This window comes from Orbicella faveolata, unplaced genomic scaffold (genome assembly GCF_042242905.1).
Source record: "Orbicella faveolata isolate gen_17 unplaced genomic scaffold, um_ofav_v1 contig_35, whole genome shotgun sequence".
In the NCBI taxonomy this organism is placed as follows: domain Eukaryota; kingdom Metazoa; phylum Cnidaria; class Anthozoa; order Scleractinia; family Merulinidae; genus Orbicella; species Orbicella faveolata.
The window spans coordinates 8,122,138-8,134,637 of NW_028301564.1; the positions used below are offsets into that span (position 1 = coordinate 8,122,138).

The 12,500-nt window shown below is 38.3% G+C and overlaps 7 non-coding genes across 7 annotated transcripts; 4 read left to right on the forward strand and 3 right to left on the reverse strand.

Moving 5' to 3' along the window:
* Positions 1 to 1,147: 1,147 nt before the first annotated feature.
* Trnav-cac (transfer RNA valine (anticodon CAC)) lies at positions 1,148 to 1,220 on the reverse strand. The gene has a single exon. It is a non-coding gene; the product is annotated as a tRNA-Val (tRNA).
* An 883-nt stretch (positions 1,221 to 2,103) lies between these two features.
* Positions 2,104 to 2,177, reverse strand: Trnat-ugu (transfer RNA threonine (anticodon UGU)). The gene has a single exon. It is a non-coding gene; the product is annotated as a tRNA-Thr (tRNA).
* Positions 2,178 to 3,172: 995 nt separating this feature from the next.
* Positions 3,173 to 3,244, forward strand: Trnap-agg (transfer RNA proline (anticodon AGG)). Its single transcript has one exon. It is a non-coding gene; the product is annotated as a tRNA-Pro (tRNA).
* Positions 3,245 to 5,622: 2,378 nt separating this feature from the next.
* On the reverse strand, positions 5,623 to 5,694 carry Trnap-agg (transfer RNA proline (anticodon AGG)). Its single transcript has one exon. It is a non-coding gene; the product is annotated as a tRNA-Pro (tRNA).
* Positions 5,695 to 6,687: 993 nt separating this feature from the next.
* On the forward strand, positions 6,688 to 6,761 carry Trnat-cgu (transfer RNA threonine (anticodon CGU)). Its single transcript has one exon. It is a non-coding gene; the product is annotated as a tRNA-Thr (tRNA).
* An 883-nt stretch (positions 6,762 to 7,644) lies between these two features.
* Positions 7,645 to 7,717, forward strand: Trnav-cac (transfer RNA valine (anticodon CAC)). The gene has a single exon. It is a non-coding gene; the product is annotated as a tRNA-Val (tRNA).
* Positions 7,718 to 12,009: 4,292 nt separating this feature from the next.
* Trnas-aga (transfer RNA serine (anticodon AGA)) lies at positions 12,010 to 12,081 on the forward strand. The gene has a single exon. It is a non-coding gene; the product is annotated as a tRNA-Ser (tRNA).
* The last annotated feature ends 419 nt before the right edge of the window (positions 12,082 to 12,500 follow it).

Consider the following 12,500-nt stretch of genomic DNA (forward strand, 5'->3'; position numbering starts at 1 on the left):
TCGAGGTTTTACAGTCAGATATGCATAGTGTCAAAGTCCATACTAGCGAAGAGGTCACGATTTGTTGATACGTTGCGTGACGCTGCCAGTTTCTGTAGACTATCACGTTACATAGAATATTTAAATTACATACATTATTCTAAGCTAGCATTTGCAATCGCGTGCTCGTTTCGCGTGGTCGTTTATCGTAAACAAACTCCGTGCGACTAATTCGAGTATTTCCCCTGATGAATAAAGTAGTCTTATGGGTCTTGTCTTCAGAGTACTTTTCCACCGATTCCAAACAATAAAATTTCGACCGGATAAAGACTGAGCTATCTGTTGCGACTGGAACTAATCAACAAATGCAATCAAAATGTAGCTGTTCCAACGGTCATCATCCCATAGCCAAGTGGTCAGTGTTAATAAACAAGGACAATTCCCTCAGATTTCGATAAATGTAACCGTCGAAGCGTTTAAATTCGCCAAAATCTAACGCTGAGAGCACATAATAGCGAAGCGTACGGCGACTGAATGGAAAGAATTCAAAGAAAGATCCATCGGAAAGACGAGTTCATATGGCCTGCTCACATACTCACATGTTCGCCACATGTCTTATCACATGTCTTAGCATTAAACGGTACCCGTTTACTGGCCGTGACATGGCCCTGCAAAAATCAAGCGGGGTGGCCATTTTGGTGTCCTTACAGGAACGTGTTTTTTTCGGCCTATAACCGTGCACAGGAACACCAACTCTGAAAAGCCACAGGTCAAAATTAGCTTTGCATTCCACTTCGTCGAACGCAGCAATTAAAAAGACTTACTACTATTTGTAAAATTTGGAAGAAAATAACTTGCCAAATAATATTAAATCAAATGCAAAGCGGGCGCTCTACCATTTGGGCTAATCTCCCGATTGTTACATGAAAACAGAGTCTTATATTACTATTGTCATGAGATTACAAAAGAAAAATAACCACTAAATAATTGAAATGGCGCAGAAAAATCTTCTATTTTATTTTGACATCTCTCAATTGTGGTTAATTTACTTGACAAAATTACTATTACTTGAGTATATTTTCATTGCCATAAAACAGTCCATAAAGAAATCGAGACGTAGAATTATAAAAAAAAAACTGCAGAAATCAAATAAAGAAATGAAAAAGAATGTTTCCGGCCGGGCTCGAACCGGCGACCTTCCGCGTGTGAGGCGGACGTGATAGCCACTACACTACGGAAACCTCGGTGAACCACTAGTAATCTTAAAACGAAGTATTTCTAAACCACGTTAACGTGGTACTATGATCAAATTTTACTCCTTGAATTTTTGGGTCAATCACATGGAAATCCACGAAATATTAAAAACGCCGTTTGCCGCTTCCAAATATCTGCATTAGTTCCGGAGATTTTTAAGTTTGAAAAATGTGTAAAATATGCAAATGAAAGACAGCTAAATATTATATCGAATCTATAAATAGAGCTATCTTGGTCAATTTGCAGCGGAAACTATTGAACCATTGTTCCCAGGGCAACTAACTGTTTTCCATTCCCCTCCAATCTAACTCAAATATTTTAGTGATTTTAAGCTGGAAAAACATTAAACAAGGCCACAAACACCACCTTACATATTTATATGCTTGCAGGATCATGCAGATGAGGCACCACTGGCAAATATCAAAATGGAACGCCAAAGGTGGCCAGAAAAGCTTTTAATATCGAGGAGGTCTGGACCCCAGCATGTTCCCATGGTAACAGAACTGTTTAGTTCATATTGTGGAGCACATCTAATAGAATCTTACCGCATATTCGCACATTTTAAAATCTTGAATATCTCAGGAAAGAAAGGAGATCTTTGAAATAGTAAACAGCGTTTTTCTTCTCTTACAGTCTACTTTTTGTCCTTTAAAATGGCTTAGATAGGAAAGATGCGAATTTCATGATATATAGTAGCACTTTAAATGTACCGTCATGTAATTTTTTCAGTCGACCCCTGCGTGGACCTTAAAAATAAAACTATTATTGGATAACACAACCTTACAAAAATTCCCTGTTAAACAATATGTGAAGCTTCGATGAGCAAAAGTAATGAAAAAGTATTGAGAATTAAAAAGTTTGACCCCTCTAAGGCACCGATGGGATTTGAACCCATGACCTCCTGTTTACAAGACAGGCGCTCTAACCAACTGAGCTACGGCGCCCTACATTAGAGGGAGAGAGACTTCATGGATTCCAGAAAGAAACATCTGGTAGCCAGGAAAAAGAATTGTGTTCTCTTCATAATAGAATTATTGTTAAAATTAAGAAGTTTGTGTATTTTTTTTTTTTTTTTTTTTTTTTTTTTCATTATGTGGGGGTAATGGGGGTAATGTCTGTTTCACTGCTTTGCTTTTTTTTTCATTTTGATCAGATAAGGTATAAAATTGGTTTCATTTTTTTCAGACATTTGACCAACTAATCGCAATCGTTCGCTTGTTGATATTCATAGTTTTGTGACGTCGGTCATTCAAGACGGGCATGTTCTTTTTTTTTTCTTTTTTCATCTTGTAGCTTGTACCGAGAAAACAACAAATTTAATTGCGTTTTCGAAATTTGTAATTTCTGACGATCGAGGGACGAATTAGTCAGAGATTACTATTCTGAGAGCATGATGGAGAGGCTCGCGGGTTGTCCTGGGATGTTTAAGGACTTTCTTGCCTTTTGGCGGGAGACTTACGTCATTCTTGATCGGTCAGTCTTCGTGTTCGTCCAAAATTTTATTAAGCTTTGTTTTAACAGCGTCTTGTAAAATGTTCTAGCTTATCGATTTGTACCCTTTCCTCGGGGTTCTGAGGAATACGTTTCCACACATTTTTTGACCATATCTTAAGGGTACGCTTTTAGTGGTTTTTCGTATTTGGCGTAGCACAGGTTCTAATTGTTAGAACCAACAGTTTTAATTTGCAAGGAGATAGATTTTCTTATTAGACGGAATACATTTGCATCAGATAGCTGACTCAATAAACTATTCCCATTGAATGTTTCGTGTTAGTGCTGAGTCAGAATTGCTTCATTGACATGACGCGGAAGACTCCGTTAATCAGCGGAGTTGGACTGGTAACCACAACACAACACAGAACAGGTATATATTAAAACACCAGCTGAGTTAAGGGAGTAGCAGATTAAAGCATTTGTCTGAACAGTTTACTGTATGTCTGGCCTGTTGGTCTAGTGGCATGATTCTCGCTTAGGGTGCGAGAGGTCCCGGGTTCGACTCCCGGACAGGCCCAAATTGTTTTTCTAAAAATAAATAAATAATAATAATTAAAATAATCATAACAATAATTTTTTAGCAAACTAGTATTTTCCAAATTGTAGGTATGGTTGAGACATTCACTCGCTCTTTCCTTCTCTCCCTCGCTTCCTGTTAGACTTTTCGTGAATCCGCTGATCAATTTAAAGCGCATTTTAGTCACAACCCAGGAGAATCCCAAGCGGCTTGCGGCTTTAATACGTGCATTTTCATCCTCCAAGAAAACATCAACGCAACGCGCGTGCTAACATTATCCGCGGGAGAACTGGCTACTATATCTAAAAATAGTTTGATAGGAATTACCTTGCTCTTCTGATACCGGCGAAATGTTTAAGCAACCTGCCAAAATACTCTACACCCTCAAAGATGTTCACATCAGGCTATACAAATAGGGTTAAGGTTATGGATTGTTTGGACTGATGCGATCATGAAATGGGCGATGTAATCATCTTTATTTTTCGCCAAATCTTATTAGCAAAACGTAAAAAAGAAATTGATTAGTTATTCCATTTAAATTACCCTGGAACAAAACAAAATGAACGGAAAAGTTTAAAGCGATGGCTTTTGTCCTTGGGTCATTCGAAAGCTTTTATTTAACACAGAAATTGCATTCAACCGTCAACTTATAGCAGAGAGACTTTCTCATCAAAGCTTACCACATTAGCTTTTCAGGTCACTTTCCAGCACTTTCCACATCTCCTGGTCATTTTGAACGCCTGGACGACTCAAATACTCCTGAAATTTAGCCTTCAAGTTGGCCATAGTACTAATTCGAACATTCGAAGTCAACTCCACTTCAATTTAGCGAAACACCTAATATTAACGGTCGTGTAAAAGCTACAAAATCATCAATAATCGGGCTGGCACGATGCACGCGTTGAGTAGTTAGCTCGCACTGACTGCACGGTTACTATTCCAATATGGCGTCGGCCACAGTTACTATTCCAATATGGCGTCGGCCACAGTTACTATTCCAACATGGCGTCGGACTCGGGCGCTCTCGTTCGGGCCGACTAATTACGAGCAGTGTCTACACCTGAGTGAGTGAGTGAGTGACACATTTGCATATCGGAGTTCCCACAACAAACACGTTTCTACGCTTCGCGTATCCACGAGTTTAATTAAATAAGCTCGATTACGTCAACACCTTTCGTTTTTTTCTTTTTGTTTTGTTTTCGCTGACTCAAATTTTGTAAGAGCTGCATAGATTTGAGTAAAAACATTTAGTAACAATCATGTGTTTCCGGCCAAGCTCGAGCCGGCGACCTTCCGCGTTAAAGCGGACGTGATAACCACGGCAACTCTCGCAACGCACCCAAAGCGAGAATCATGCCACTAGACCAACAGGCCAAACATGGTTGAACGTCTTCTAACAAAGGTCTTAATCTACTTCTCTCTGTCGAACTGGTTCTATAACACCTGTTTTGTGTTGTCTCATTGGCCAAGACAGTTATTACCCAACTCCCCCGGTTTTTCGCGCACGGCTTTTCATGTCTTTCGAGCAAGATACAATAATGTAACAGAAACCTTACGCAAGTTAAAATTTCTACCACAAAATTTGACAAAAATTGTACAAAATGCTTTCATAGAACTTTCCGTGCCGCAATCGGCGACGGTTCTTTTTGTTTTGATAATTATTTTCTATATAGTTAGCGTCAGGATTCCATCCATTCCTCCTGTTAACGTAATTTTTAGTTGTATTGCATGTAAGTAGGTCTATTCAAACAAACAGCCACTACGCGGATGTGATGAGAATAAACCGTTATTATCGTGATCGTTATCATTATTGGTTTTTTGACGGTTAAAGCAAATTTGGCAGTAATTTTTCGTAAAAGGGCACAAATTTGCCCGTATAAGATAAGATTTGGCGACAAATAAAGATGATGGCATCGCCCATTTCATGATCGCATCAGTCCAAACAATCCATAACCTTAACCCCTATTTGTATAGCCTGATGTGAACATCTTTGAGGGTGTAGAGTATTTTAGCAGGTTGCTTAAACATTTCGCCGGTATCGGGACAGCAAGGTAATTCCTCTGAAACTCTTTTTAGATATAGTAGCCAGTTCTCCCGCGGATAATGTTAGCACGCGCGTTGCGTTGATGTTTTCTTGGAGGATGAAAATGCACGTATTAAAGCCGCAAGCCGCTTGGGATTCTCTTGGGCTGTGACTAAAATGCGCTTTAAATTGATCAGCGGATTCACGAAAAGTCTAACAGGAAGCGAGGAAGAGAGGGAAAGAGCGAGTGAATGTCTCAACCATACCTACAATTTGGAAAATACTAGTTTGCTAAAAAATTATTGTTATGATTATTTTAATTAGTATTATTTATTTATTTTTAGAAAAGCAATTTGGGCCTGTCCGGGAGTCGAACCCGGGACCTCTCGCACCCTAAGCGAGAATCATGCCACTAGACCAACAGGCCAGACATACAGTAAACTGTTCAGACAAATGCTTTAATCTGCTACTCCCTTAACTCAGCTGGTGTTTTAATATATACCTGTTCTGTGTTGTGTTGTAGTTACCAGTCCAACTCCGCTGATTAACGGAGTCTTCCGCGTCATGTCAATAAAGCAATTCTGACTCAGCACTAACACGAGACATTCAATGGGAATAGTTTATTGAGGATGCGTCAGTCAGCTATCTGATGCAAATGTATTCCGTCTAATAAGAAAATCTATCTCCTTGCAAATTAAAACTGTTGGTTCTAACAATTAGAACCTGTGCTACGCCAAATACGAAAAACCACTAAAAGCGTACCCTTAAGATATGGTCAAAAAATATGTGGAAACGTATTCCTCAGAACCCCGAGGAAAGGGTACAAATCGATAAGCTAGAACATTTTACAAGACGCTGTTAAAACAAAGCTTAATAAAATTTTGGACGAACACGAAGACTGACCGATCAAGAATGACGTAAGTCTCCCGCCAAAAGGCAAGAAAGTCCTTAAACATCCCAGGACAACCCGCGAGCCTCTCCATCATGCTCTCAGAATAGTAATCTCTGACTAATTCGTCCCTCGATCGTCAGAAATTACAAATTTCAAAAACGCAATTAAATTTGTTGCTTTCTCAGTACAAGCTACAAGATGAAAAAAGAAAAAAAAAGAGCATGCCCGTCTTGATTGACAGACGTCACAAAACTATGAATATCAACAAGCGAACGATTGCGATTAGTTGGTCAAATGTCTGAAAAAAATGAAACCAGTTTTATCCCTTATCTGATCAGAATGAGAAAAAAAAGCCCAGCAGTGAAACAGACATAGAAACACAACCATTACCCCCACATAATGAAAAAAAAAAATACACAAACTTCTTAATTTCAACAATAATTCTATTACGAAGGGAACACAATTCTCTTTCCTGGCTACCAGATGTTTCTTTCTCGAATCCATGAAGTCTCTCTCCCTCTAATGTAGGGCGCCGTAGCTCAGTTGGTTAGAGCTCCTCTCTCGTAAACAGGAGGTCATGGGTTCAAATCCCATCGGTGCTTTAGAAGGTCAAACTTTTTAATTCTCAATACTTTTTCATTACTTTTGCTCATCGAAGCTTCACATATTGTTTAACAGGGAATTTTTGTAAGGTTGTGTTATCCAATAATAGTTTTATTTTTAAGGTCCACGCAGGGGTCGACTGAAAAAATTACATGACGGTACATTTAAAGTGCTACTATATATCATGAAATTCGCATCTTTCCTATCTAAGCCATTTTAAATCACAAAAAAGTAGACTGTACGAGAAGAGAAACGCTGTTTACTATTTTAAAGATCTCCTTTCGTTCCAGAGATATTCAGGATTTTAAAATGTGCAAATATGCGGTAAGATTCTATTAGATGTGCTCCACAATATGAGCTAAACAGTTCTGTTACCATGGGAACATGCTGGGGTCCAGACCTCCTCGATATTAAAAGCTTTTCTGGCCACCTTTGGCGTTCCATTTTGATATTTGCCAGTGGTGCCTCATCTGCATGATCCTGCAAGCATATAATTATGTTAGGTCGTGTTTGTGGCCTTGTTTAATGTTTTTCCAGCTGAAAATCACTAAAATATTTGAATCAGATTGGAGGGGAATGGAAAACAGTTAGTTGCCCTGGGAACAATGGTTCAATAGTTTCCGCTGCAAATTGACCAAGATAGCTCTATTTATAGATTCGATATAACATTTAGCTGTCTTTCATTTGTATATTTTACACATTTTTCAAACTTAAATATCTCCGGAACTAATGCAGATATTTGCAAGCAGCAAACGGCGTTTTTAATATTTCGTGGATTTCCATGTGATCCACCCAGAAATTCAAGGAGTAAAATTTGATCATAGTACAACGTTAACGTGGTTTAGAAACACTTCGTTTTAAGATCACTCGTGGTTCACCGAGGTTTCCGTAGTGTAGTGGCTATCACGTCCGCCTCACACGCGGAAGGTCGCCGGTTCGAGCCCGGCCGGAAACATTCTTTTTCGTTTCTTTATTTGACTTCTGCAGTTGCTTTTTTATGATTGCATATCTCGATTTCTTTATGAACTGTTTTATGGCACCTTGTATTTTAAGAGTAATGATATTCAAGTAATAGTAAGCTTCACAGGTAAATTAATCATAATTAAGGGATGTGAAAGTATAATAGCGGACTTCGCTGCATTAGTTAAATTATTTAGCAGTTATTTTTGTGTCGTAATATTATGACAATAGCTTGTACCAAATATTCTCAAAAATATCCAAATATTCTTCCAAAACTAGTAATTTGTTTTATCCAAGACTCTGATTTCATGTAACAACAGGAGATTAGCCCAAATGGTAGAGCGCCCGCTTTGCATGCGGGAGGTACCGGGATCGATGCCCAGATTCTCCACATAATATTATTTTACTTCAAAAGACAAAGTTCAGATCAACACTGATTTTTTAATATTATATGGCAAGTTATTTTCTTCAAAATTTTACAAATAGCAGTAAGTCTTTTTTATTGTCCTAAATTAGTTAATCTGGTGTATTTAAATCTCCGTTTTCATTTTCGGTAACACCTGACGAAAACTGGTGACCTATTTTTCAAAATAGCCTCGTTATAGCTAAGGCATCTATGCAATGGGGGATTAGCTCAAATGGTAGAGCGCCCGCTTCGCATGCGGGAAGTACCGGGATCGATACCCGGATTCTCCAAATTCAAGATTTTTGCTACCCATGTTAACATTTTTTTTTGTCTTTTTGTCTTTTCTGTTTGCAGTTCTTTTTTCCTCATTTATCTGCTCATAAAAAGCAGGTAGTGTGCCATAACTTCCCGCACAAAATTACTGTATTACTCATCATCAGTATTGACTGTTATTCGGATTCTCAATTTTGTCATTGGATAGTTGTTTTTCATTGTTATACCTTAAAACGTGCATTGAAATTTTCAGTAGGAAACCGTGAATGCACCATATTCTCAATGTTAAGCAGATTTTCATTAAAAATAAATTTATTGAATGCGATTATTACTTTCTTAAATCTTTAAGAAGAGCTGGCTCACTAGTGGCGGGACCTAAGTACGGCTTCTTCGACATAAGTTGTCATGGCGTCTGTAACAGCGGACCAAAATCCACAGTGGGAAAAAATGGCGGCTGTACATTTTACCACAATGCATTGCGTACATGGATTATCAAAGTAGGCATAAAATCATATCTTTGCAATATTTGTCGCTGTATTACATTAATTCTGTACGCTAGGTTTAAAGCTTTAGGAAGTTTTCTGCGCGTTTTTCATGAGCGTTTCTTAGGGATTTTGACGCTAAAAATTATTGGTAAATGTACCCGTCGCCACAGTGGACTTTTTTTGGATAATTTTTAGATGGGTTTTCTTATCGCGACATGGACATGAACCCACAAGCTTATAGCTTAAATTGCATCGTGTTTAATAAGTAATGATTATTTATTCAGTCATTCCAGATTTTTAGCAAATCTATCGTTGCCTTCAGTTAATTTTCAATCCTTTAATTCCTGCTATGGAAACAATGTGGCCAGAGAGTCACACGTGCAGTAAAGCCTGGTTTTCGTTAGCGACGCAAGTACAAGAGCAAGCACAAGTGGAAACACAGTGATTCTTATTTCACCGTCAAAACGGCCTTGACGCAGGCATATGCACAAGGGCAAGCACAAGCCAAGGATATTATCTACACGTGGTTATGTTTGCCCAATTAAAACACTGGATCCAGATCATCTCACGCCTAAACAGTTTTTCAAAAGTTCAAATGATTTTCCTTGTGCTTGTGTTTGCATTGAATATCGTGTTTACTTGGGTCATCCCTGATGCTTGCGTTCGTACTTGCGCTTGTGCTTGTGTTGCTAGTGAAAACCGGGCTTAACCATGCGCAGCTTTTTGCTTCAATAATAGGACAACCAACGACATCTCTATTATCATTTTTATACTGCTTTCTTTAAAAGCAGTTTAAAAACACCCTTTTCTGTTTTGATAAGGACTGCACGCAAACCAAAGCACGCCAAATTTGTGTTTCTCGTTTTGCTTTCTTTGAGCGGGAATTCGACATTTCCATGGCAGCAGATATTTATTAAAAAAAACGTTCAAAGAAGGCTTTGTATATGGTAAACAAATCAAAGGGAGAGTTTCACAGTTTAACGCAAGCCCTAGCTTTTGCGTAAGAATGACGTATCTTTTTGGCTTACTTTCTTTGCTTTCCGTCTTTCACTCGTTCGCTCAGTTCTCATTTGATGTGATGTGATGTGAATAAACCGTTATTATCGTGATCGTTATCATCATTGGTTTTTTGACAGTTGAAGCGCATTTGGTTGTAATTTTTCATAAAATGGTACAAAATTGTCCATATTTGAATAATCCAATTAGTACTATAATTTGTGCATTCAATATTACGTCTTTAGTCTTCAAATGTTTGTCTCATTAACGTAATTACATCACCTTCAATACCGCCGCGCGCATTAATCGTCTGCTCCCGTGACTAGAAGTTGAAAGACTTGAACATAAGCATACTTTTTGTGATATATTAAAACGTTGCTCTATAAACAGCATACCTTGCCCCTAGATAATCGTTTAGTTCTTAATTAAGGATATCTGAGACATTTGACGGCTAATATTGGCTTGCTCATTTGACGGTTGACGGTAAAAATATTGCGGTTTTGACGGTTGACGGTTAATGTTTTGGCCATTTGACGGTTAGCTCCATTGAGATCCTCTGCCTAACGCTAACACAAGGATAGCATCGTTTTTGAAAAACTTCAATTTTGAGCATCGTGAGAAGTAGGCAAATGTTCAACTGTTTGCTGTACTTCGTAGACTTATTTTTTTCTGTTTTCCTGATCAAAAACTAGAAAACTACCCGTTCCCGATTAGCACACCACAGAGTATGGCAGCTTTCATTCGTAACCGGTTTCCGTAGTAGTGGTTATCACATCCGCTTAACACGCGGAAAGTCGCCGGCTCGTGCCCGGCCGGCAACACATGACTTTTTTTCCTATGAGACTATATCTTGCTACCCAACTCTAGCCAGCTCTTACAAAATTTTGAGTCAGTGAAAACAAAACAAAAGGAAAAAAACGAAAGGTGTTGACGTAACTGAGCTCTATTAATCTGTTTTCCTTTAGCAACCTCATATTAGGATCGATACCTTAAATAACGGTATCGAGCTATGATCTTAACAAAACTTATGTTATTGATTGTTAGTGGGTTGGTAACCAGAAATGCACGAGTTTTAGTCGGAGAAACCAAAAATCTATTCGCAATTAGTTGACGGTTGACTACAACTTTTGTGTCAAACGTCAATTTCAACTTTCATATTCTCCAGCGACAAAACCATCGTTTTATACATTTCTATTCTTTTTGTTGTGTTCCAGGGTATTTTAAATAGAGTAATTAATCAATTTCTTTTATACGTTTTGCTAATAAGATTTGGCGAAAAAGAAAGATGATGACATCGGCCCATTCCATTCCAAACAAACCATAGCTTTAACCTCTATTATTGTAAAGCATGATGGGAACATCTTTGAGGGTGTAGAGTATTTTGGCAATTTAAATTGGTCAGCGCATTCACGAAAAGTCTACTAGGAAGCTAAGGAGCGAGGGAAAGATCGAGTGAATGTCCCATCTTTGCCTACAACTTGGAATTAATACTACGTTTTTCCATGTTGAGATTCATGTACATGTTGTTGCACAATGTGTAAACTCATCTGAGAACAGTTGCAGGGCCCCAATGAAGAACACCTTTGATGAAGTATGCGCCCTGCTAAACATTTATTATTATGATTAATGTTCTGTGTAGTCTTGTAGTTACCAGTCCAACTCCGCCGATTAATTTTCCGCGTCCCGTCAATAAAGCAAGATTAGGAGCCCATGACCCGGAGCATGCATCTCCCATACCAAACCTAGGATTCAACCCTTTTTCGTATCTTTTTATTTTTAGAATTTGACCTCTGCGAGTTTTCGCACCCCGCCTTTCAAACGCCCAATCAAAGCCCAGGTGGTCCCCGAGGGACCCCTAAGAGGTACCAATTCTAAAACAACACATTATCTCCTGTCATATTTTTTCGGCTCAATACCCTAAAAGGTACAGAAAAGCTCCCGCTGTGGACCTTTTGAGGCTGAACACCCTAAGAAGTATTGAGCTATCTTAGTACTGCTGGAAATTACCAAGCGTGAAAGTGGACGTGTGACCAACTTAGTACTACATGTATTAACAGTGTTTCTTTTTAAATATTTTTTTCTTTTTATTTTTACAAAATAAACAAATAAACAATAACACACTCAGTTGGTAGTAGCTCAGTTGGTCAGAGCGCCTGTCTAGAAAACAGGAGGTCATGGGTTCAAATCCCATCGGTGCCTTACAGATGTTGGAATTTTTAATTTTTTATTACTTCTGAAAATTGCTCGACGAAGCTTCACATGTTGTACCCCTGGGAATTTTTTTGGTTGTGTTATCCGATGGATTAACTTTTAAGATTACGCAAGAGTCGACTGAAAAATTTCAAGAATTATATGGAACGTAATTTGCGAATTAATTATATAGCTCCATCGAAATCCAATATTGCCAACAGACCTATTTTTTCTTAATTTTTGCAAACTGTCCAAATTTAAAATAAATTGGATAGTTTTTGCTCGAACGTTTAGTTTAGCTTTGAACAAACTTTCAAATTTGAGAAAAATCTGGATACTTTCCATCAACCAATGGATGTCAAGATAAATAAAAGTACCGAGTATTGACCAATCAGGTTGCAGCTATTATCACTGCCATCAAACGTCAC